Consider the following 22,872-nt stretch of genomic DNA (forward strand, 5'->3'; position numbering starts at 1 on the left):
TTAGAGAGTTCATAAAATATTTCTTCATATTGACGGTTTCTGATATTTTGGTTACCTATTCAACCACATGAGGGAGTCAAAATATTAGAAACAGCTTTTCATAAACTGCCGTGCACAAACTACAGCCAGAAATAGAGGATTTCAATTTTCAAAACTCAACAACAGTTAATTATTTTATTTAGTTCAATATATTTGCTTCCTCCATGACGAGACTGTCGTGCGTGACCAGCCCATCGAATTTGAAAGGAAGACGACAAAAAAACGATTAAGTATCAAAATTATGACATACCCTGTTTCTGTTTTTGTTCCCGGTTTCGGTTGCATTGTGTACAAAAACTGTTTTTGGGCACGTACAGCATATGCATAACCTAATCATATTCTGAAAATATTAATCTCGCAATATTTTGGATTACATTAACGTCAGACGTGCGCACATAAATTTTGGTGACAATTGGTCACGGTATTGGTACATTAAGCAACCGAAATGGAACTGTTGCACCTGCTTCATGCACCTGGCCGAATTCGCCAGCTGCTGACGATATAAATCTCTTTTTTCCCCTTCTCAAAGGAACGTATGAATGAAGCGCTATCTAAACTATATCGATACCAATAGACCAGGAAGCAAGTCCAAAATGAACAGTTTCATGTTCACTCTCGCAGCCCTGCCTCTCACAGATCCATCAACCTGCACTTATCTGGGAAATGATCAACATTAGGTTTAACCTGCCTCCGCGCAGAGATGTGGCACAGCGCTGTTCAGGATTTACACCTGTCACAAAGTTGCTAGATCTGTTGCGCTCTGCCTCAATGCCTTGCGCAAGTGTACCTATTGTTGTGTCCTGTTTGCAACAGGCTTTCTCAAGAGCACAAACGAGCACGGTGAACTCTGAACCCTCTCTCCCGCAAGAAGTCAGCCGGTGTGCCGTGCCACCCCCTCACCCCCCCAAACCATGCACATGACATTAAGGCTGCCCTACATATTAAAGTGGTCACGCTCTGAATTGGGGTTATCCCCGCACCCACTCCCACAGCAGACCACCCTCTGGTTGTTTCCTGCCCTCGTGCACAAACAACACACGATGTTGCGATAACAAGGCCACTCACAAATGGATTCATTCATTCCTGTTGTGACACAAGAGGAAACGCCTCCGGACTCGTACCTTTACATCCTCTCTATATTACTTGATTAGCATATTTGAAACGCGCACTTTTTGTTGTTGTTGTTGTTTCTTTGACTTTCCCCTCGGTCACTGGCTTCAGCGTGAGTGTCACCAATCCGCTCTGAGGGTTCGTGTGAACATGCTTATTGAGTTATTTTGATAATCCTGCACACACATGACCTAGATCTATCTTCTCGTCAGCGCTCACACGGCATTAATATGTTTGAACATTTACAGTAAAAGTGCTCACTTCATCTACTCATTTTAATTCATGGGCCACTTCCACCCAAATGTGATCCCAAGTGGGCTGGGCCAGTATGTCTGTTGCCTAAATAACCTATAAATAATGACAGATGTAAATAATTATGTGTACATTCTGAAACTATTGTAATTTATTATCTTCCTGCAGAGTAATCTGAAATTTCTTAACCTTTTTTTTTCATTAAATCCTGAGTAACTGCCAAATTTCAGAATGTCATTTAAGTGGTTGTCAATGCGCCCTCTAGTGGACAAAAATAATAACAACAATAATTTGACTGAAAACGGATGTTTGTGTTGTCCTCACGAGCCAGATTGGACCCCCTGAGGGTCCGGTTTTGACCCGCGAGACCTATGTTTGACACCACTGAGTTCCCTAGCAGGCTACATTGTACTTTATTATTGTGAAAATCGCTTGCCATATTTTTATACGCCTGCATTTCATTGTTATTATTTTACTCTTTTTCTTTACTTTTATTATGGAAAAAAATGACAACCAAATATCCTTGTATAGAATAAATTGCTTATTTTATATTAAGCAGGGATGTTCTCTAATTAATTAATCAATTAATTAATTAACTAATTAAACTGTTTAAATGTGTATGAAGAAAAATTATGGTACAGATTTTCTGCCAAAATGGAAAGAATAAGCCCCTATTTAGCAACAAACATGAAGTAGATACTCTTGGTTGCCTCAGTGGGCCTAAAACAAACAGTGTGGCAGTCCAGTTTTCTGCGGAAATTTTAATTTGATACCCGTGCTCTATGGCCTCCTACACCTGCCCCACTACAGGACCAATGCCTTTCAAAATGTCATATTTCATCCAAAAATGTATATTCCCTTCAAAAACAAAAAGGAAAAAGGAAAAAATAAACACCTAAAAGCACAAAAAACACTAACTAATGCAGCTCTGCTTGCCTTTTTTTTCTTTTTTGCCTCAGATAGTATAGTGACTACACTGTAGTCACTCGAAAGGGGGTTGGGATCTTCACCCGGCCTAGCTGATCATGGGTGGAAGAAAAGAAGAGCGGAGGGAGTGTGTTATTATGTAAATTAGCTGCACTTTTAACAGAAATTTTGGCAGAGAAAAATATTGAATTGGTTGTTTACTGGTGGTCAAAGACAAGAATGAAATTGAATCAAAGTGCCACTAGTGCCAGACGTTGCAGCGAAGGCACATTTATTTTTTTATTATTTGATTTTTTTTTTTAGTTCTTCTATAAACTGCTGCGTTAAAATGTCTTTGGTGTAGAATTACATTGACTCCTGCTGTGGTTGCATTGCAAAGCCCACGTGATCAGTTCCAGCCAAAACTTGCACAATCGATCCCCCAACACTTCATCAGCATAACTGTTCTCCTTACGGCCCCGAGACGCACGAGATGAACATGTGTCTGTTTTGTTCCCGCTTTCCTCTCCTCCAATCCAGCCCTCATTTCACTGTCGACGATGCTAAGGTGACAAACTCGCGTGATTGTCCTCGTCAGGGTATCGGCGACATGTTACAATGCGCCATTTAGTGGGTGACCACAATTATCGCAGGGGGACGAGGGGGCGGGGATATGGTCCAGATCCTGTGAAAATCTGGGATTTAGAGAGACCATTTAAAATAACATAAAAAAAAATAATGTGAACACAGTCCTCAATATGGTTTCACCGCTGGTTTGATATAACACAAAAAAGTACGGTGGAGGGTGCATCATGATTTGGGGCTGCTTCGCTTCCTCGGGGCCTGGACGGATTGTTATCTTTGATGGGAAATACATTGCCAAGCTTATCAAGACCTTTTGCAGGATAATTTAATGTCATGTTTCGGTTCTGTGGGTGTTGGGTTTTTGTTTGTTATAGGTGTTTTTGTGTTCCTGGTTTCTTCCCTTGTCTCATTATGTCTAACCACGTCCACCTGTGTGTGTCTTCCCTTCCCCAGGTGTATCTCATTAGTGTTGGTGTATTTAGTCTGTTGTTTGTCCAGTCGGTGTGGGTGCGTTGCCTATGTTATGTGTGGAAGTTCGTGCGTGAAGTCTTTGTCACAGCCAAGTCGTCTTCGTCACACCTAAGTAGCCATTGTCACCGCCAAGAAGCTTTCGGCACCGCCAAGTCGTCTTCGTCACACCTAAGTAGCCATTGTCACCGCCAAGAAGCTTTCGGCAACGCCAAGTCGTCTTCGTCACACCTAAGTAGCCATTGTCACTGCCAAGTAGCTTTCTTCACCGCCACGTAGCCTTGGCCACAGCCAAGTCATAGCCTCAGCCAAGTCAAGTCAAGTCAAGTCAAGTCAAATCAGGTCCTGTCACGTCATGCTCCGTTCCAGTCATGGCGACCAGTCAACTCACGTCCTGTCCAGTCATGGTGACCAGTCGAGTCACGACATGTCTAGTCACGGCGACCAGTCCGGCCATGTCCCATCAAATCATGGTTGTCTACTCACCGTTTTCTCTTTGGTTCATTAAAGCACCACGCGTCGCACTCGATTCCTGTTTTCGACGCCTTATTCTCTTGCATTTGAGTCCGCCGTCCCTCAACCAACCAGTTCCACCTTGACACTTGACCTCGACAGAGAGATTCACACCAGATATTATAAGAATATCGCAGAACTGATTTTTTTTTATATTAAAAAAATTTAACAAAAATTATTATTATTATTTATACAGGGTGTCCATAAAGTCTCTTTACCATTTCAAAAACTTTGAACAATTGATTAGATATTTTATTTAGATTTGTTCTATTGTATTCAGCGTTTATTAAAGTTTCCTCCAGAAAAAAAAAAATAAGTTTTTTATCACACTGCATTTGTGTCTTTCAGGGATCCTGTTTGTCAAAGGTCAAAGGTCGCCCACTCCTTCCTTTATATAACACTGTCCCTGTCTCCATAAATTTCTTGTGCCATGCACGAATTGACGGACGTGATGGTGGATTTCTTCCATACTTAGTTCTGTAGTTTCGCTGAGTCTGCATATCCGATTTTGAGACACATTGCGCCTTCTCTTGAGGGGTAGCCATTTTGTAGGGGTTCATTCAACATCACCTCTTTGACAAACAGGATCCCTGAAACACACAAATGCAGTGTGATAATTTTTTTTAATAAACACTGGATACAATAGAACAAATCTGAACAAAATATCTAATCAATTGCATTTTTAATAATTTTTTTAAATGGTAAAGAGACTTTATGGACACCCTGTATATTAATTTTTGTGGGTGATGGGGGGTTGTTATGGGGCGTCTGGTACAGATTTATGACCAATTTATTACACTGGAGAAAAATAGTTCATGTTCCCGCTTGGACCAGAAACAACTCACCCTGGTCACCGGGCGGCAAATTAAGCTTGGTGTTAGAGCGCTCGCACATTTTAATTAGCTGTTGAGGCAAATCCCCTCAGCTGCATGTTGTCAGAGAAGCTGTTTTCTCCATTTACGCGCCTCCCTTCCGAGTCATGAAAGATCTCCGAGCCGTGCAGCCAACATGAGCTCCGCCATCTGCGAAAGACTACAAATGGGCTGACGGAGCCCCGCTCATTGTGGCGGTCACAGTCACTGAAAATGTCCTGTTAGTTAGCATGTGTGCGTGTTTGAGTGCGGTGAACTTCCTCTTCCCAGTCAGACACCCGGAGGATTTGTGCTCCATAAACTCTGTGGCCTTTTGCACCTAAAAGGAAGTCCATCTGTTGAGGAGTGTGTGGCGCAGGCCTGCAGGCGGCGGGGATGCGTGCGGACCGTGCGGGTCAACTGTGACCACTACGCATGGATTTCCACCTCCTAAACCAGAGCTGGGAAAGACCCGGCCTGAAGGCTGCGTGCCACATGATATTTGTGACATTAATTTCGCCATATTTCCATTAAAAGGCGATCCGTAGTTTCCTCCCACGGGTGGGGGCGTGTCAGGCGTGTTGTTGCGTGGTGTGCAGCGTGCAACAATAGTGGTAAAGCGTCAGGTGGACTGCCGAGGCTTACGAGCAACAGCTGATGATTGACCTCGGTCACATCACATCTGCTGTTTGACTTATTGTGAAATGCAAAGAATCGGGAGTCGACCGTGAAGAAAAAGCAAGGAAGTCCCTGCGTACGTCATTAGAAGGCTGTGTTCGGGCTTGGGAGTATCATGTAGACTACTGGGGTTACGTATTCACGATAGCAAAAAATTGTACTGTAACCAGTTACCGGGAAAAGAAGACAAATACATTACATTCAGTAAAAATTTGGATTCTTTTGCAGAATTACATTTGTAATGTGGTGAGAGAGACGCTCAAAATAGTTGGCTAAACAACTTTCTTGGAGTTTACTGTATAACTGATCACAATATAGGTCAACGGACTGCTATTACCATTTGTTGGGGAACAAGCAAACAACATACAAACAACACAGGTTACTTACTGGCTGCTTACATATTGACATGGGCGTGGTCTGTTTCAAAATATTTTGTATCGTATTCACTGGAGTTGACTTTCGTTCAAATTAACATTTACAATGAAACGTGTGAGTTGTCAAAATCATCTGGGCTGCTGGTTACCTTGAAGTAGCTAGCAGGCTAGCCCTACGCCTGGAGTAGCTAGCAGGCTAGTCCTACGCCTGGAGTAGCTAGCAGGCTAGCATTACGCCTGGAGTAGCTAGCAGGCTAGCACTACGCCTGGAGTAGCTAGCAGGCTAGTCCTATGCCTGGAGTAGCTAGCAGGCTAGCACTACGCCTGGAGTAGCTAGCAGGCTAGCACTACGCCTGGAGTAGCTAGCAGGCTAAACTTTACTATAGCCTACTTAATGTAGAGATACTGTAGGTTGCAATACTTCTTGTTTACGCATTATATTAGATTGTTAAATTTTGCTTTACAAAACTTTACAATGCTTTGCTATGATTCTTTGTGTTATGACACTTACATTACGATACTTTACGTTGCTAGGTTTTCCAAGTTTTATGTTATATTGTGCTTCTTTATTTAATAATACTTTTGATTACAATGCTTACAAAGCTAGCACTTGAGAGATACGGAGGTGATAGCAGATACAAAATTATTGTATGATGATGTTTTATTACTTTATTGTATGGTACAATACAATGCTCTATTGTAAATACACATACTGACAAAAAGCCTTATGTCGTCGGGGATAACAGTGATTCCGATTATATCAATATGTAAGGTCTTAAACGGAATGGAAATGGAAACCTAAATGGAAACCTTAATGATTCCAACCAGCCTATTGACTGTTTTACAACGTCAATGCCAACAAAGCGAACAGCAGCGTATAAAACCTGTTTCTAGTTTAAAACGTGCAGCGGTGCAAAAGCTGTGCGTGCCAGATTGTCATGTTTGCCGACAACTTCTCTTCTTAATTCTCTCCAGCCTGTGAGGAGCGAACGTGAGCGACTGGCGCTTCACGTGCGATACTTACGGCCATCCATCTACAAGTCACGTAAGGAGATGTAGAAAGCTTAACGGGGCTGTCAACAGCACGGCGTGTTATTTGCTGTTCCTAGCGTCACGTAATCCCGGCAGATTTTCTAACGCAGACAGGTTGAGCACACAGGAGTATTCTTTTTCCTTTTTTTTCTTCTTCTTTTAAATGGAGTTTGCTCCCAAAATGTCTTCACTATCTCTTACCAGTGTTTCTACTTGTGTTATGTAAAATGTAAAGTATGATAGCTAAACTAGCTTTTCCCAGTTGCAGATCTATTTTTCCTGATGCCACCAAGTCACAGCACGTTTTCCTAATTACAGAAGCTGTCCCTCCACATCTGCAACGCTGCACTCACCCGGGATCGTAAATCTACTTGTGGTATGTTACGTCATGTATTTTCACTCTCTGCTTAGTTTGTCGCCCACCAGCAAGTACTCGTGAAATTGTATAAAATGTACCATTAAAAATATAATACATTTTTTACACTTTCCAAAACAGTTAGCAGTTAGCGGGTTATACTAAGCCTGGATGTTTATTATTTTCTTTTTATTATTTTTAATAGTGCTCGCCTATTAGCAGTAATAAATTGAATAATAATGCATATATTTGTGAAGACTGGGATCAAGTTGTATTTTACGATTTAAAAAATGTGCAGAATTTTACAAGCTACTTAGATTCGATCGATCTCAATATGAAAAGAAAATGCGCCAAAATATTACAAATACAGTTATGCCATCTAGTGGCAGAAAAATGACCTCAACACAAATCAATATCACACAAGTTTTTTACAGTACAGTACATATTTTAATTTTAACTCAATTTCATTCATTATTAGGGAATTACCGTATCAATGACTAAAAAATGCAGCTATATTTCCATTAGTTTAACAAATTTTGTTTTTTAACCACTTTTATGTTAACAAGAGTATGAAAATGTGTTGCGATGACAATTTTTAATCGCCTGACACCCCTACTTTTTATATCATGTTTGAGACTCGGCTCATTCTTTTAGGCGCGGTGCAGGGTATTTTGTACTAAATCACATGTATTTTCCCGTGAAATAACGCCATGCTTATCTCTGACAAAAGCTTTCAAGCCACTGTGTCAGTATCACAATTTAATGCCCCGCTTGCTTTTCTAGATAAACACCACCTCTCTTGTGGGCCGTCCTTTTATTAGCCGAGGCCCGGTCCGATCCGTTTTGCGGCGTCCTGACGACCAATGGGCAGAGACGGGGGGCCTGTTTCGCAGCCGTCAAGCTAAAAAGGGGGGTGCGCTCGACAGCAGAAAGGTGAGCGCTTTAAATGCTCTCCAAGGCCCCTGCTGAACATGTGCGGTAAAATACATCACGGCAGCTGGAGAACTGTCATCCCGTGTCAGGATTAATCAACCTCTGTGCACCCGGGACCCCCCACACACACGCAATGGTGTGTGGCGAAGTCAAATTTCCAATGAAAACGTTGGGATGAGCAGGAATAACGGCGGGGCTGTGACGTTGCTGGGGTACATTTAACGCACGGGCTGGAGTCAGAAGGATAAGATTTTTTTATTTTTTTTATTTTTTTCCTTTTCTTTTCTGGAGAGCTCAGAATTGTTCATTCGGTAATTTTACCGATTTGACATGTCATCATCATTGCTCTCTTTTTTTTTTTTCAAGGATAAGATGATGCTGGAGGCGGAAGAGGGGTTATTCTTCTGAAGTGTTTAGCACCCCTCCCTCCACCACCACTACCACCTCACACTGCGGGTCTCTAATTACACAGCCCTTCACATACCCTTGGCATGCTCTCTGGTCCGAGTCCCTTTCACGCAGTGGCTTGTGAGCTGAAAGAATAACAGGGACAGCTGTCGTGGCGTCATCGTTGGCTTATATGGAAGATCATGTTTACCTGAACGTTGTCTTTTACTTTTGGGAAATACAGTGCTCGGTTTTCGGATAGTTGGGTTTCCAAAGTTAGTTTTTGAAGAATTGGAATTTCCGGTTCGCTAGTAAAGTCTATATCCCAATAGTGCCACATGAAAGCATAAAAAAGTAATTGTTTCACTTGAACCATGCAGTGTAAATCTAACCTTGGAGAATTCTACTGTGAAAAGACAAAAAACAAGCAAATCCGTCATGTCAGGTCATGTATCATCTTGTTTTACTTTTCCGAAAAAAGCTGCTTGGAAGACCCTGGAGCATTCTCTCCAAAATGAATAACACATCTCTCTTGACCTGTGACCCCCGATCCCCTTGCCGCGCTTCCACATGATTGTTTTGCTCGTGTCAGAGTACAATTACGTAAGGCTGATTTGAGCAGATCTCCGCTCTGCTTTCAGGCACTCCTGAATGACTGCAATAATTTACTGGACCCTGACGTACTATTTGCAAAATGACGTTAAGACTATATTACATTAAATGCCGACAGTCATCTTGGTGCACCTTTTTAACTGTTGGTGATGCATGTGAATAGCGCATCTTCCATATTCATAAAAGGCTAATGACCAGGACAGTCAATTTCAAGTTAAGATAAAATATATACAGATACATTACCATTATTAAGACACCTTAAAATCAACAGTCATGTTAATTTCAATGCAAAATAACACAATGTCTGACGAGACAGCAAGAGGTCAGGAATTAGAAGACGGGACAGCGAGTGGTACTGACACAAAAGGTTTTTCTTCTCCACCGCGATGATGGGAAGGAAAAAAAAAAAATGCAGCTGTCATAGTTAAGAAAAACACTAAATGAAGGTCACAAACAGTAAATTGACGGAGGCCTTGAAGAAGAAAACTGTAGCTACAGTACACAAGCAGAAGTAGGCCTACTTAAAATATGTTGAATCTGGAAGAAATAATAAAGATGGATCAAACAGAACAGGCAATGTTAACATTTACGTTATTCTGGCATACTTGTGTAGAAAGGTGGTGTAGGTTATGTTTGTTTCTTCTACACCAAAATTTTTTCCTGGATCAATGTAGCCCATTATTAAAGACATATATACAATATATCCATGTATATTTATATAATAATGCCTGTATCCTTATTTTGACATTTTAAAAAATATTTTCTTTGATTTTTAAACTTCAAAACCGATAAAAGGTTAGCTTAATGCTAACATATAATGTGAAATACCATAGACGGGCTAACAGAAATTAGCACTGATATTTCGATAATTATAACCCTTCAAGCAACTGTTACTTTAATGGCCAGCAAGACATTCAAGCAGAGCGTACAAGATGGACCATATTAACATAGGGAATTATAAAACATCGAATGGGGGCGGGAAGACAATTACTCGCAGTTCTTCGCCATTCACGGCAGGGCCAAGACGGACCAACCGTAACCCCCCACGGGGGTTTACTGTATAAGAATGAAAACATTCAACAAAGCTTCCATGCTATCCTTCAAATTGGCATCCCAGGGGAGCCCTTAGCTCATGTCCAATCTAATTGCTCATTGCTATAGATTGCGGTTGATCTGCTTCCTACAAGCTAATTACGTAGTGTCAGAGTCACTAAATCAGGGTTGGAATGAGGGCTCTCACCATGTTGGCTCTGCCGCGGATGATGTCTGGGGCCTGAACGTTATCTTGATTCCTCTGCCGTCCTTATCTGCCGAGCGTGAGCCTGCAGAGAAACAACAGCCAAAGCAGACAGATATTTGGAGTGCCAGGCATGCAACGCAAAGAGAACAAGAAGCCGGTAAATACGCACGCTTGCACGACTCATCCGTTTGGCTTTTTTTTTTTGTCAGCCAGTATGACAATGTTGCACAATGTCCTTGCGAAAGAAAACATTTGGAACTGAAACTGGTTGATTGTCCACTCTCAATGTGTCCTCTGACTGTCCCCTGTCACTTCAACATGCTGATTAAACTGATGGGACAAACATTTGACGGTTAGTGTTTTGGCATTGTGCCGTGTGGATTTCGATTGAGCCCGTGTTGGCCGCAAACCCGAGCCAAGGCTGTCGATGTGCCACAATTGTTTGACATTCATTTGCTGTGAGAGAACTGTGCTATTTTGATTGCTTTTTAATGCGTAAGGGATGTGGTTGAAATCATTTTAGTATTGTGAACTATGTAGTCGTCCGTCATGCATGTTGTGGTGATAATGTGTCTCCGGAGGGTCTTGAGCTTCTAGGCACAGATCACATAAGGTCTTCTTTTATTCCTTAACTGTCAATTATTATTGCTGGCAGACTGTATGCCATTGTTGGAACTTTTTTTTATGTCTTTGTTTTGTGACGTCAGGATATCTTAATTAATAAATGATACCAAAGCCAGACACAAAATAATCTAAAAGGCTTTTTTGATGCCGGGCTCAGACTCCACGATTGTACCCTGATTTGGACCTGACAGAAACGTCACAGACAAACGGTCACTATCATGCCCTATTGTTTGAGTTATAAGTTGCGAAAGCACGCGTCGTTACCACGCGGAGTGCGAAATCATTAAAAACTGCCGATCTGGCATCTAGGACACCTCACCACGACAACATGGAAAGTCTGGCGTATCGGAATTTTTAGTTGTACCACAAGTCTTCTGAAAGAGAAGAGACATGGCGGGATGATTGAATGGACGGGAAATGGATGGACTGTCTGCTTAGAAACTCGATCAGTTTTCTTTCTTTAACCACCAAACAATCTTTTTTCGATTCTGGGGAACCATCCATCGATCCATTTTCTATGCCACGCAGCCTGGTCAGGATTACGGCGAGCTGGACCCTATCCCAGCTGACATCTACACCAGTGGTCCCCAACCTTTTTTTCTCACCACGGACCGGTTCATACATGTCCACAACTTTGGCGGACTGGCAACCCAGTGGGTTGGGGTTGGGGGGTTTGCTTGGCTGTTCGTCGGCTGATTAACTCTTTGACTGCCAAAAACGTTAAATAACGTTTAGTAAAATCCTATGGAGGAGTGCCAAAGACGTTAAAAGACGTTTGTTTCAAAACAGAGGTGAAACTAACCATTTTCTATTGTTGATTACTCAAAAACGGAATAAGGTAGAAACAAACTTTTTTTTCCGATGAAAGATGAGAGTCCAATCTTTCATTTGGTAGTATGTGTGTTTCCATAGTCCAAACACATAATTTTCTGTGGACCTTGAAAGATCAGTCAAAAGATCAGTCAAAATGCTTAAATCGGCTGGCACCCACGGCATCCCTTTTCTGAAAACGTCTGGCAGTCAAAGTTAATAAAAGGCTACGACAACCTACGCAAGTCCACTATCAGAACAAGGGTAACAAAACGCGACGGAGATAATTAGCATCTTGACATGTGTCAAGAGTCCGTCGTAAACAGAGAGAATCTGGTCACTTTTCAAAATAAAATATTTTTAAGCCTCGGCTAATCAATTAACCGGAAGTACAGTAAGTTTTTTTTATTCTTTCAACTGTGCGGCCCGGTCCAAAGGTGCCCACGGCCCGGTACAGGTCCGCGGCCCGGTGGTTGGGGACCCCTGGCCTACACTACAGGGGACTTCCTTAGAGGACCAACAAATGATTACCTGAGAATCAAGACACCATTGTCCATTCAGCCATTGACCAATATCTCCTTCTGGTTGTTTTGGATTGTCTTGCCCTGAATGATCGTCAGCGTTAAAATTTCGGGAACAGTAAAGAGTGCCTTGTTGTTTCCTGGCCTGTCCCACTTGTCCTAAGCCGGGAACACATACAATAGAACACAACTGACTTTATCTCGAGTCATCATTTGTGGATGCAGCCACTATCCATCATGATGTCATGGCCTCGGGTCTTTGCACGCTATCTGCTTTACGGGTGTCGCTGGACTCTCGTTCTTTCTCATCAAACTTATCGTCCCTTATCTTCCACTTCAAACAAGAGTTACCCACCCTCTCCTGCCCCCCCCCCCCAATGAACATTGTCTAAGGATGCTCCCGATGCTCTCCACTCACTCATAAAACCCGCCGCCTACTCTCTTTCTCCAAGGCCGAGGCACGGAATGGAGATAATCGGCGGAGCATTCCTTTGTTGTTGCGCGGAGGGGATGCGGGTATTTGCGTTAGATCTCCCGGATAGCATTGGAAGCACCCAGATTTCGTTTCACGCAAAGCCCTTTCATGCTGATGGATGATGTGATGTTGATATGCTTCTTCTTGTTATTTGTGAACGTTTGAGAGGTAAGCTTCACACTCAAACTTTAGCATAAAGTAACATCAGGAAGTATTTACAATTCATTCATTTTTGTCCCCGTTAGGGTCACGGGTGAGCTGTAGCCCTTTTTCTGAGGGAAGCAGGTTCAAAGTATGTTGTACCGTACAATAGCATAGTACATCCTAAAATGATTGTACCTTAAACGATCTTTAATAATACAGTACAATTGATACTCCACCATTCGTTATTTCATTCATTCCTTTTCTAACATGTGAAGTTCATGAGCTGCAGGCTGTTTTAAATTCAAGAATTTGATCCAACCTCCTACTGTAAATCCACCCACCCATCAACTCATCGATTTTCTTTGACTTCTACTGTTTAGGATTACAGGCGAATTAGAGTCTAATGCTACCGTGGAGACCGTGGACGAGACCGTGGACGAGACCGTGGACGAGACCGTGGACGAGACCGTGGACGAGACCGTGGACGAGACGTTTCCGGCGGCGCGATTGTACTGTAGTCAATGGACTTGGCCCGTTTGAGACGTTTCCGGCGAGCATTTCGCTACTTTGCTTTGGCTGAATTGAACTTTTGGCGCCATCGCGTTAGCCAATCGGTGTCGAGATCACAGACAAAACACAGGAAGCGGTTGTGTGCAGAACGTGTAGCGTAGCAATGGAGGATAGCTTGATCGTCGCGATTTGCAGACACCGGGAGCTTTACGACACGGCGAGCTACATGTACCGGGACCGGCCCAAAAAGGAGATTGCTTGGAGGAAGAAGTGTGGAGGTTGGCTTATCTGGTAAGTTTGTTTGTTTGTTTAATTGTTGAAGTGTGAAGCAAGCTAGCAATGCTATGATAAAGTTAGCACCACCTACCAAAGCAGAAATTCCTACTCAAATGCCATTGAGACTTGGATGGAAGTCGGACTACCCAGACAAAACCCACCCAAGCTCCAAACTGGGCCGAGATTCAAACCCAAAACCTCTCAACGCCGTGTTTCCGTGCTTTGGCACACCCTTGACCAATTGCCAGCCAATTAGGGTACATCTAGACAAACAACTGTTCACTTTTGGACATCTTCAATGAACTAACAAATGAAGGAGGAAGCCGCAATTACCTGAAGAATATATCCAACCATTTTCTACCGCCGGATTCCAGCCAATTGCCGCATACAGACAAACAAACACTCCTCTGCTGAGCTTTGAGCCCGAAAGACAACGGGATGGACAGACCAATCGTTTGGTTGCATGAGGGATGGTTCCTTATCTGCGGCTATTCTGTTAAAGCTGATAGACTGAAGAGGGATATCTGATCCAGCTTTTTTGTTTTGATGTGCTCAGACTGCTTATCTGCCAGCTAGTTGGGCGGAATCCAACCGCAGACGTACCAGTCAAGAGAGAGGCGACGACACGCTAGGGTAGCGGTTATCATCTTAACGTAGTCACGCTTCCAACGTTTGGCTACCACCATAGACATCTTGAATGTCTGTTTGATTGCTCGGTTTTCTCTTAAGTGTTATTTGTTAGGTAAGATATATAGTAGACCATCCAGGATAACATCCATCCATCCATCCATTTTCTTAGCCGCTTGTCCTCACAAGGGTCGCAGGGGTTGCTGGAGCCTATCCCAGCTGGCTTCGGGAAGTAGGCGGGGTACACCCTGAACTGGTTGCCAGCCAATCACAGGGCACACAGAGACCAACAACCATACTCACAATCACACCTATGGACAATTTGGAGTGTCCAATCAACCTGCCAGGCATGTCTTTGGAATGTGGGAGGAAACCGGAGCACCCAGAGAAAACCCACACAGGCACGGGGAGAACATGCAAACTCCACCCAGGAAGGCCGAAGCCCGGACTCGATCTCACGTCCTCTGCACTGGGAGGCGGACGTGCTAACCAGTCAGCCACCGTGCCGCCCTCCGAGATAACATTTGGAGACAAATTCTGTATGATAATATTAAAGTGTTTGGAGGAGTTTTGACTTAAAAGACTGGTAGGAGGCGGTCAGCACCAATGCCAGTAAAGAAACGTACTCTTCCTTCAGCACTCACAGATTGCTCGACATGCAGAATGTCAGAGGCGGCGGCGTCCTCTCAGAAGCGCCAATGTACTCCTCTTGTCTTACTCCTGGCCATTCCACCGACGTCCATTCCAAGGGAACGGCCTACGTCAGGCAATCCTTCCGGAGCTGTCGTCAGAGGACTCTGGCGGCGGCGCCTGTGAAACCGGAGAGCGAGCTGGACAGACTTCACAAGGGGGGCCAAGAGGTGACGGAGGGATGGTTTAGCGCTGTAGAAGAGGTAACGCACACCTCGAGTAGTGGGGATACCAGCGCTTGGTGTCCAGCCACGGAGGCTGCCAGGGTGTTGAGGAAAGCCAACCCGCTGCTTCGGAGGGGCTCCGATTTCCTCACAACTTGTTGCCTGGTGCTATATAAACCCCGGCATGCAGTGTTGACACCTGATCTAGGCTAAAAGGGCCGCGGGAGAGGTTGTTTGGGCTCGCCATTTCCAGTGATCTTTCAAGTGCACTGCCCCCTCCTGATACCCACATAAACCCACTGGCATGGTCACTCTTCATGGGGGTGAAGCTCCAACCACAGCTTTCACTCACTTTCACTCATCGCTGCTCTGCTAATGAGGGACACTTTGGGACCGTGGTTACAACTGTGAGCTGTCAAATGAATCTTTTTTTTTTTTTTTAAATCAGATGAATTGAAGAGCCAAATCGTACTTTTATACTATAAAGACATTATGGGAAATTTCACCTGTGGACGCAGCACTTCATACACCGATGTCCCTCTGTGATGGACTCCCAATCAGTCCAGGGTCATATATTGCTTCCCTCACCAAAAGCCAGCCGCAATTTGCTCCAACCCAAATCCAACTCTACTGTAATGAGGGCAAGTAGTATAGAAAATAGATGTATGGAAAAATGCAAAGCAAGCGAAAAAAAACCCTCTGTAACTTGACAGATTCCAACCCGTGACCACTCTTTGACCGCTTCATGCTGTGAAAGGATTCATGAGAGCAGTGAACATTAATTATTAAACTTAACCGAGAACCATGTGAGTTTTCTACTCTTGTAACATCAGAAAACTGATGAGCTGGCTTTTCGCCGAGTGAGGTCCTCAGTTTACATTTTTTGGGGTGAATGCTTGGGGTCTTCGTGCCCTTTTGCATGTCCCCTGTGCACCGCACAGGTCTGCCCGTCCTGTTTTTCCCATCTGCGACGCTTTAAGCCGTTTAGAGAGTCACTTCAGATGCGGATTACGATGGTGTGTGTGTATGGAAGAGGAATGCGGTGGAAAACTGGGAAAGGAGCACATATTTCTCAGGGAGTTACAAAGGCGCCACATGAGGGGCCCAACTTCTCTGCTCGCCATACTGTTTATGATGTCGACACGCAGGCCCGCTAATTCTCCTGGAGTCGGTCCGCCTTGCATTATTTATGAGCTTCAATCGCATTGTTGATACCTCATCATGGGGGCGCAGTAATGAGGGGGACAATGAATTTAAGCGCTGTCAACGGCCACTTGAGTGAACAAGTCGGCCCCGCCCACTGATGACATCAGATCCTTCTGTGTGGACGTTTTCCCTTTCAAGGCTCGTTTCACAGTGGATTATCTTTCATTTCAACTCCCCACAGGTGAATTTCCACACTCATATAGTCAGGTCTCCAAAAATGGATTTTGACTTTAATTTCATTATATACTTTTTTTTTTTTTATACGACGTCTTTCTTGAAAAAACACTGCAACTTTTTTCCCCTGGGGTGAAAAAAAAAAAGATTTATTGTTTATTATTGGCCGCAAATATTTATCTCTGGGAAAATGACAACTTTTATTTTGTAATATAACTTCTCTTTTAAACTATTCTTTCAAATTTTTTTAAATATAAAAAATTAGGACTTTTTTGTCTATAAAATAAAAACATTTTCCTCAGGACAATTACTTTTTCCTAAAATATCACTTTTTTTCCTGAAAAAACAGGAGAACATTTTCTCCCTTTTAAAAAATGCTTTAACTTTCTAAAAGCTGTCTTTTTTTCTTCAAAAATAAAATATTTTTATCCTCATATGGCAACAAATTTCCCGCTGTAAAATTATAGGCTCTCGTTCTCCAGAAATGATTTTTTCTCAAGAATTTTTAAAAATTGTGATACAACTTTTTTTCCTCCAAAAATAGTACTTTTTTTTATCTTATATTATTTCCAAAAATAAAATGTCTTTCTTGAAAGAAATTAATAATTTTACCTTTTATACACCCCAAATAAAACTTTTTTTCAAGAAAAAACATTATTGTGTTATTATTATAATATTCCCAGACAAAAACTTTCTCAAAAAATATGAATGAATCTCATAACATTAATTTCTCTCATACAACCCAAACCCCCCTCCGCCCAAAAAATGCATCCACGACTGCTCCATACTGTTACCCGTCTTTGTTGTTGTTTTTATTATTAATTAAATTACTCACGTAATTATTCCTTCCTTCCTAAGCTCTTCCTTTACTCATTTACTCATCGACATACACACATCCACCCCACTACAGCGCCCTCTCTGGTGTGGGAGGCGACAAACACCCCAAAACACAACTTTTGGTTTTGTATCATTTCAACTTCCTTCTCCCAAAATGTCTATCTATAATAAAATACAACTTTGACCTCATAACATAACAAAATGAAACTATAACTTCAAACACCTGACGACATAAAAAAAAGCGTGTGTGCATGCACGCGTGTGTATGTTGGCTGTGAGCACGTGCACGGACACGCCTGTGTATATATCGCACAGCCGACAAGCGAGCATGTTGACGAAAGAAAAGACAGGAATGTAATGAAAAGCGTGTTGGTGGTCTTGCAGTTTACAGCCCCGATGGCTTACACATCATTTAATTGTGCTGACGACGTGATTAATGTCATAACAACAAGAATCTGCCTCATGAAAATGACTTAGTTGAAATAGAAACAAATGGGAATGATGCTTTATAGGGGTCACATACTCTACACACAAACACACACGCAACTAACAATGCAGATGGACTTTGAGGCACAATACAGCTGTGCGCTCGTCGTCGGGTGTCCTTCTACCAGATGTGCACACAGTTCAGTCATTAGTTTGTTTCAAACAGACACCTCGTTACCGTCACAAGTTCTCAAACGATGTTTGGAGGGGCCAAGGCAAACCCCATAATGTTTTTTAACAAACACCCGTTTTTTAACCCCTTCATGATATTGAAACAGATATCGTAGGAAATACTTATTTTTGTTTGTTTGTGACATCGTTCCTCGTTTAACCCTGGAGAACCCAAGAACCCTTTTCTTCTTTGGACAATTATGAATTATACATTAAATGACTGCTATAAGTACAAAATATATGTTTTTTCAATTAGGGAATTAAGGATTAGGGCGAAATTTGACCCTTTGGGATTTAGGGGTATCATTTCGAAAAATCTGAATAACAAAAACTGTCAGTAAACTATTTAGAATTTAAGAAAATAATCAATCAAATACACAGCTCCATTGAACAATATATTTTTTTGTTTTAATTTGTTGCATTTTAGCCATCTTGTCACCACCACTCTGGCTCATGTAAGTGCAATATTCATCCACTAGATGGCCCCATGCAGGGGTCAGAAGTGGCACTCTGGACTTTTGAAGTTAAATTTGTAAGAAAAAAAAAAGGTCTTTGTTATTTGAGTAGCAGAATTTATAGGGGCCAAATTTGACCCCGTGGGTTCTCCAGGGTTAATGACAAATTCAATTAAAAACTATTGAATTGGACCACCTCAAAAATGAAACCAAACCAGGTTCCCAAGTAACACAACATATGGTGAAGTCCATTCTGTTGTCAATTAACAATCGGCCGCGTGGCTGAAAGAATATGAGCAGTCATCGCGTAGCACCTCATTACAACAAGCGTGCAGCCGCACCACATTTACTAACCGGAGACCAGGCCGGAAACCATTGCTGTTCTGACCTTTTAACCCGGAGCGCAGGCATCTCTTGCTTTTCTGCAGGGACCAATGCAGAATTCATGAATTGTACAATATCGCGTATGTGTGTTTCTTACACCCAATTTAGCATCCATCAGTGAAACTGGTGTCAAGGACTGACTTGTTTTTAACATTCAAGTCTTCTTCACAAAGTCCATTTTGGGATTTGTCATCAACAGCGAGCCTCAGTTAACTTAACTTAACAAGCAGGAAGACGTTCTTTGGTGCAGCTCTCCTGCAGATTGTGCATGTGCGCCATATTGCAAAAGGGGTCACGACCATCCTGGTTTCATTAGAAGGCTTAACCTTCAATAACACAGCCCTGCATCGTGCTTTGCCCTCCGGTCTGTTATGGCTGAAAGGAAGCTGGAGAAAGGCTGGCGTATATACTGTCGAGGATCATCAAAAAAAAAAAAAAAAACGCTTAAGTGCGTCGCTTCAACTGATTAAATGTTTACATTTGAACGAGTAAGCTATTTAATTGCTTGCATCAACTTTTCTTACATACTGAAAGGAGACATATGTATTTTTTCCACAATTTAAAACAGTTGCCAGATGTCTTAATAAAAAGTATTTGACATTCTTTGGATAAAATACACAAAGGATAAAGGGTTACACTACATAGCCAAATGGGTTTCATTGCCATGACAACTGGGGGGGCGGGGCTATTCAGTGTTGCTAATTGAGCAACTTTTCCAATTCGCTATAGAAGGGTTTCCCATCCTTTATGGATCAATGGCACAGGGAACACCATCAAGCTAAAATGTCACCCAAAAAAGTTGTTCAATTAAAATAATTATTGAAATAAAGGTTTTACCTTTGGCTATCTAGTGTGAAAGAATTTAATTAGACGTCACTAGACGTCACGAGTATACAAGAGATGAACAAAAATATACTGTATTGTTTGTAGTAATACAGAATTAAATTAGCCCATTTTGAGGGTGTGGTCCAGTCCAACTTTATTCTCATAAAATGTTGAATTTTCTAAAAAATAACTAAATAAATACTACAACTACAAATAATAATGAATACATAAATAATAATAAATTTAGTTTTTTTTTTCATAAAAAGATTTTTCAATTGTATTATTTTTATTTTTTTTCTCATAAAATCTGCACTCTTCTAAACTTAATATGTGAAATTGTTTTTTAAAGAGAAATTTTAGCCTTACCCTTTTCATGAAAAAATATAACTTAATTCTCACAAAATTTATATTTATCTAAAAATAAAATGTGACCTTCTGCTGTAATAATGTAACTTTTTTTCCTAAATAAAAATACAATTAAAAATTAAAAACCCAGGGAAAAAAAACTTTGTTCCCTGAGTATTGTGTATTTTTATTTTTAGACGTATGATTTTTTTTGTAATATTTTTATTTAATTAGTTTAGGATTAGTTTTTTTTTTTTTTTTATCTTTAAAATAAGTTTTATTATTGCAATTTATTAGTCGCCCCCCCCCCCCACCCCCACCCCCACCCCCCCAAAAAATCTTTATCCTTGAATCACTGGAGCTTTTATTTAAAAAAAAAAAAAACAGATGTTGCTCTTGTTGAAAAAGTCTTAAAGAAAAGATACACAGTATAGGCCTATATTCTATAATATTACAATATTTTTGCTGCCCCCCCTCCCCCCCCCATTTTATTTTTCCAAGCCATCGTGCCTTATCACCATAATAATTTTCCATATTTCCAGACCAGACGTACGAATTGCATTCGGGTGGTTGAAGTGAACGTGCAAATGAAGTGATAGCCAAGGTGAGTGTGTCTTCTAACCAGCTGTCACACCTTTTGCGGCTTTCATTTCCTCCTCGCCGTGCCCCCGCAGTCCATTTGAGGCTTTTTTCACGCCTCCTCCTTCCTAGTCTGCTGGCTTGATGAGGCCCAGATGTAGTCCACGTGAGGGGCCCCGCGCCATCCGATGCTGGGACGCGAGAGGAGCTGCGCGCTCCGAGGGGGGGGAGCATCCATCAATGAGGAAGTGTAAAGTAGACTCTGTGAATGTTCTGCCTTTTAACCCCTTCGTCAGACAAGGACGCGGCAATATTGGGTGACTTGAGCGGAAGATCCTCCCACACCTCATCGGAGGCGTGTGTGTTTTCCCAGGCAAAATTGTCATGGTTAAATGGTCATCAAACTTTGATGCCATGCTCTACTCACGTAATTATTCCTTCCTTCCTTCCTAAACTCTTGCTTTACTCATTTACTCATCGACATACACACATACACCCCGCTACAGCGCCCTCTCTGGTGTGGAAGGCGACAAACACCCAAATGTGGCAGTTACACTTTTTTCTATTTGGTGTTACTGAGCGAGTTTTGGTGTCCGTGTTGAGAAATATTTAGCAGGATAGACACTCTTGCAAAAAAAAAAAAAAAAAAAAGAGTTTTCAAGCATGTTGAGGTCATTCATTTTGACACATGAACACCAAAATGATAGCAATAAGGAAAAGTAGAGTCGGACATACAGTGCAGGTGTACAATATGTTACGTGTTAGGGGGACAAATTGCGACCATATTAGTGTGCAGGCAAAGCTGATTGCTGGCAAGGACTAAGTACAGCCGTGTAGCGACAGCTGTATGATGTCATGTCTTTGGCAGAGATCGCACAGATGTGATTAAAAGCATGCCGGAGATTAAGCATGTTGTCCGCACAGAAATTCCAAATCGTTAAGTGGAGCGGCGGTCTTCAACCACCGTGATATTTGGCACCAGGCTGCACAGAGACGCTCAACAAATACAGTGTGTGAAGTTGGATGTTCAAATTCAGGTCCGTCCGCTTGTACGTGTCTCATATCAAATTTTGCAATCCAACTTAAAACGTGAGAATATCGCTTAAGGTGATTCTAAGGAAAGCTAAAACCAAGATTCCAACCAAGAACCAAGGCAACCAAGCCATCAGTCATAAGATCTGAAATCAAATCACCACCAAAGGTGTAACGCAGCACTGTCCAACCATAAAGCTTTCATTGTGCGCCGAACACCCCCGAGGATGCAGGTTGATCCGTCCGGCATCAGGGGCGGGCAAGTGAAGGATAATGAACGGTTGTCGCACCACCGCAGACGACGTATAAATTGCTATGTAATTTCAGACCCCCGAAAAATGATATTCAAATAAAGGACGGAAGGCCGCGAAGCGAGACGTACAATGGACGAGGAGGACAGACCATATCGGAACTCCTTCTTGGGTTTCACCAGACAACAAAAGAAGATGTGAGAAAATTGAAAATGTGGCCAGAAATGGCCGACACAAATAAAGCCACATAAAAGTGGCGTTTTTTTCCTCCTCCTTCTCGTCTCTGCAACACAATCTCGACACTCCTTCAGCTAGCTTTGTTTTATTGTAATTTTCCAATGAGCTAAATGAGGGTTCAAGACACACTGAAAAAAAAAAAAAAAAGAGCAGTGTAAAATTAACACTTAACAGAGTTGTTTAAGTCTCTAGTGTTAATCTTCTATAACTGAATGTAGTGCTAAAGAGTGTTTGAGGGAGAGTTGATTTTCGAGAGTGTAGAATATAGAGTAAATAATCAACACTGCTGGGAGTCATGTTCACTTTCTCCAGAGGTTTTTAAACTGTAGTTACTGTAATTGTATTAACACTGAGCAGTGTCAAAAAAATGTTTTACTTTAACTTTACATTGAAATTTTAACACTGTGGAAAGAGTTACTTTAACACCAATAAATGCAACTATTTGTATTAGCAAAATTTGCTGCGCACAAGAATAAAGTAATTATAATTTTACACAAATTAAATATCTTCATCAAATAAAGACAATGAAATATATCCATACATTATGAAGTGTGAAACGTAACAACCAAGTAAATATATTTTATATTTATATTTATATTTAATTATAAGAATTTTGCAGGCCTGTGATTTAACAGTGCAGCTAATTTACATAATTCCGCCTCCACACTGAGTTTCTTTGCTAATGATTTAGTAGTAAGGGTGGGGCAAGAGGTG

General features: G+C 41.8%; 1 long non-coding RNA gene across 1 annotated transcript; it reads right to left on the reverse strand.

Annotated features, from left to right (window-relative positions):
* Positions 1-1,056: 1,056 nt before the first annotated feature.
* LOC144056829 (uncharacterized) lies at positions 1,057-21,085 on the reverse strand. The gene is made up of 5 exons (XR_013295121.1): positions 20,694-21,085; positions 10,336-10,417; positions 4,345-4,463; positions 3,847-3,967; positions 1,057-2,420 (listed from the first exon to the last, which is right to left on the reverse strand). It is a non-coding gene; the product is annotated as an uncharacterized LOC144056829 (long non-coding RNA).
* Positions 21,086-22,872: the final 1,787 nt, after the last annotated feature.

Source organism: Vanacampus margaritifer, chromosome 8 (genome assembly GCF_051991255.1).
Source record: "Vanacampus margaritifer isolate UIUO_Vmar chromosome 8, RoL_Vmar_1.0, whole genome shotgun sequence".
In the NCBI taxonomy this organism is placed as follows: domain Eukaryota; kingdom Metazoa; phylum Chordata; class Actinopteri; order Syngnathiformes; family Syngnathidae; genus Vanacampus; species Vanacampus margaritifer.